The following is a 4,438-nucleotide window of genomic DNA, read 5'->3' as shown; positions in this document are numbered from 1 at the left end:
TGATTCAAAAGCAAGGAAATTGGGTTCCATATGAACTGAAGCCGAGAAACGTTGAACGCCAATTTTTCACATGTGAAATGCTGCTTGGCAGGCATAAACAAAAGAGTTTTTTGCACCGTATAGTCACTGGTGATAAAAAATGGATCCACTACGATAACCCAAAGAAGAAGAAATCATGGGGACCACCTGGCCATGCTTCAACATCGACAGCCAAGCCGAACATTCATGGGAAAAAGCTCATGTTGTGTATTTGGTGGGATCAGCTAGGTGTCGTTTATTATGAGTTGCTCAAACCGAACGAAACCATTACTGGGGCTCTCTACCGAACACAATTGATGAGATTGAGCCGAGCACTCAAGGAAAAACGCGCCCACTACTACTCCAGAAACGACAAAGTTATTCTTCTGCATGATAATGCTCATCCACATGTTGCGGCGCCGGTCAAAACCTACTTGGAAACACTCAATTGGGAAGTTTTACCCCACCCGCCGTATTCACCAGACATTGCTCCTTCTGATTACTACCTGTTTCGATCGATGGCGCATGGCCTGTCTGAGCAACACTTCACATCATATGAAGATACCAAAAATTGGGTCGATTCGTGGATAGCTTCAAAAGATGAAGCGTGTCCGTATGCTGCCAGAAAGATGGGAAAAAGTAGTGGCTAGCGATGGACAATACTTCGAATAAAACATTAGGTACCGTTCTTTCACAATAAATGCCCAGTTTTTGATAAAAAACAGCGGAAACCGTTTTTTTTTTGTATTTATATATATATATATTTTTTTTTATTAAACCCGCATATCCGTATACTAAGAATATAATGTTGATTTAAAGACGCAATTAGTCTAAATAATACAGGAATAAGAAAAAGGATAGATAAAAGATTCACATAATACTTATAAATCTAAGTTGGTATATGTAGGTGTTACAATTATAACTGTAATAATGTAATTAAGACAAAGGGAATTCTATATAATAATAGCATATGTGTGGGGATATATAAGATATAGAGTATATAAAATGTCTTAATATAATCATCATAAGGATGACGATGTATAGTAGACTTATGTTATTACTGGGTGCCGGGTACTGCTGGCATTATTTTTGCATCAGTATGTTGAGCACATCCCATGGCATCTTGCAGGCTGCTCATTTCATCTTCGCTTTTACGCTTCAATTCAAGCATGATGACAGCACCATAGGTTTCTACGGAGTCGAGGATCCGCCCTTCTCTCCTTCCTAGCAGAGTCCTAGTGAGTGCCCTACTCTTCCGGGGCCTACTCTTCCTGGGTCTTAATCCGACGGGGCCAAGGTGAGCAAGCCCGCACGGATGGTTTGCCAATCCATCTCCCGAAAGCGATCCTTCAATATATATATCGGGCGTCGGATGACACGGCTCCAGTATCTTTGTGCTACTAAGACCGTATCTCTTCCTTCGAGGCTCATTACCACTCGCCGTTGCCAAGTTTTTCCTTCGCATACCGCGACGTATTCGTCTGGCAACATGCGGTTGTGAATCAGCCTTCGCCCCTTTCGTGCCATCCGGTGCGCGAAAACTTCAAGTAGTTCTTCGAGATCTTCCCGGGCGTGGTAGAGTTGGACCCACAAGAGGGTGAGTGAGTCTACTTTAATGATTCTTATGTGCAAAGACCCGCGGCTTAGATCCTTGGTATTGATACTCCTGATATCCATTCTCTACAAATAGTGAAGATTTTTTTGCTTACGGGTGCTAGAATGGATGGTAGCATGAAAATTTCTTTTAAAAGTTATATCGGCATGGCCTAGCATGCGGTTTAAGTGATTAAATCTGCATGGCGTAACATGCGAGCTGACATGTCGTAGCATGCGGTTATATATTATAATAGGGGGATGGGACACGAGTGTTTTAATTCCTGAGCTCCAAAATATAAATCGTCGTTTCCGAAGTGAAGGGGAGGTTCGTTTCTTCATTTCTGAGAGGTAAAGTTTCTCCACGTTCGGAGTCATCGTTCTCGCGCGCATCGGATGCTGGCGTGCTGAGTTTTCCGTTCTTAGGCCTATCTTTTCCTAAGTGTAATAAGAGCTGAGTAGGCGAATCCCATATGGCTCCCAGCAGGAACACTGACCATCCATATACCGTGTGTAAGGCATATCCATGTACAAATGTGTCGAGAAATAATTTGATAAATCTGCCGATCAAATACATCCCTATCAATCCAGCACTAATATCAAAAATTCGTTCGAATATCAAAAATTTGTTCCAAAATTTTGTCCATGGAGATTGCGATCCTCTCTATCGATGCTTCGTCAATGAGATTTGAGAGTGACCCTCCGTTAAGTACGGTTGATTGCCCCAAAATGCCTCTTGCTATAGTGTTGAGAATTGCTGGTCGCTCTGCGGGGAACATTATATGGTCTTTAAGTTTCTCTAAGTTGGATTGAGAGTATATGCTACTGGTTACCAATGCTCCTGGGCTGACATATTTTCATGACGGCTTTGTAGAAGGCTTCATTACGATGGGCGGTACTGTCTCTATAGGTTTAGGTATCATTTTGTACCATGCATCCCCTAAGAGGTACATGGGCGTGAATAAATTGCAAGTGATCTGAGTTCCGTGTCATATCAATATGTGCGTTTGCAAAGTTAGAAAGTATGTTTCGTTTCCTCGAAGTACTGGAGTTGTTTGTAGCACTCGAAGGTCCGAGCTAACATTACTTCGACTGGTACACATTTTACAATGCGAATTACCTCTCCGGCTAAAAGTGCCATGTATCCAGGTCCTTTCATAAAGTGATATGCAAAAACGTCAGGTGATCTATCGGCTATTGCTAACGAGTTTTGCATCATCTAGTACTCGAGTTGATATTGTCGTAGTAATATATTTCTATATAGCTGATTTATCTGAGTACGTATGCCTTTCCACGTATACGAATTTCGAATTTATGTATATGAAAAGATCGAGATTTACTGACACAAAGTCAGATATTTTAAAGACTTCGGCTCCTGGTGAAGTCTCAAAAATTATTAGTTTCGGATGTTCGGTTCTGATGAGTGTGTCCACAAACAAAATATTTTTCAGTGCTTGTTAAAGAAAAAAATCATGTTCGGCGTGGTTAACGAGTAGACTGTTTGAGAGCGTTCATTAGTAGGATCAAATATTTTATTGGCGTGTCCGGTATACAACACGCCATAATCTGAAATTTACATTGATCAGCTGATATGGATTCCCAAAAGGTTTCTCCTCCTTCTTTATCGATGCATCGAGTGGCACTTAATTCACGGGTTACTTCTGATCTGAGGTATACGCGATTTGTATTTACTTGCACATCGGCGATATAATCCTGTAAGGTAATTTTGACGCTGCCTAATAGCTATCTGAAGCTATCTGGTTTGATATCAATCCTGTTATACGAATACCTGCTATTTCGAAGCTCCCATAAATATGCATGTGTTGACATGCTTCTCGAGACACATCAGCTATGTATGAGAATTGTCATTATGTACGTCCAGGGTATGGGAAAACATTCCACATCTTCTTACAGTACAATCTATTTTGAATTTGCACTGTATCACCTTTAAAGTCGTTGAGTTGAAGCAGTACATTTTACTATTTGTTGCGGAATGTCGCATTCTTCGACATTTACTAATGATAAGGTTATTAGTTGCAGATGCGGAGCCACAGCGGAGTCATAGCCTATTATTTCGTAAGTTTCTGGTCTATATTACTAGTATAAATATAGCAGTTACTCCTTTGATGCAACGATCCATTATTTGAAATGTCGATTTGACTTTAATTGCTTGTTTAATTACTGCGAGCTGGGTTAATGTGAGAAATTCGCAAACGGTTGAGATTGTTGTAGTGAAGTGTATTGGATAAACAACGCTAGAGTTGATTTTAGTTTACTTTAATATGATTCAGAAAAAGGTATATATATTCGGCAAGACCGTCGTAGTACATTTCCCGAATTATATATTATAATTCCGCAAAATTACAAGCTCGGCGCGCGCAGTACGTTCGCTCTTACGCGAGCTCGTCTCTTTCGACAACGTCGGAGTTTTACAATAGATGTCACGACTGATATCGTTTGGTATATAGAATAAAGAATATAATACTTATCGCATTACAGCAGAGATAAACAATGCGATTAACACATCGGTCAATAAGTCCCCGGTCTGACACATAGAGAGCGCCACTAACACAAAAAGTACATAGTGGTTCGAAAGAACAGACCCTTTTAGGCGTACTGTCAAATGTATATGTCATTCGGATCATTATTGTGTGAGTTATTGAAGCTTTAGTGACGCTAATTTGGTTATTTTCATAACAATGGAAAAAAAGGAATTTCGTGTGCTCATTAAACACTGCTTTTTGATGGGAAAAAACACCGTTGAGGCAAAACAGTGGTTGGACAAACATTATGGCACCTCTGCCCCAGGCAAATCAACAATTATCGA

The sequence above is a fragment of the Trachymyrmex septentrionalis genome, unplaced genomic scaffold (genome assembly GCF_001594115.1).
Source record: "Trachymyrmex septentrionalis isolate Tsep2-gDNA-1 unplaced genomic scaffold, Tsep1.0 scaffold220, whole genome shotgun sequence".
NCBI classification, from domain to species: domain Eukaryota; kingdom Metazoa; phylum Arthropoda; class Insecta; order Hymenoptera; family Formicidae; genus Trachymyrmex; species Trachymyrmex septentrionalis.
This window is presented reverse-complemented; position numbering follows the sequence as displayed.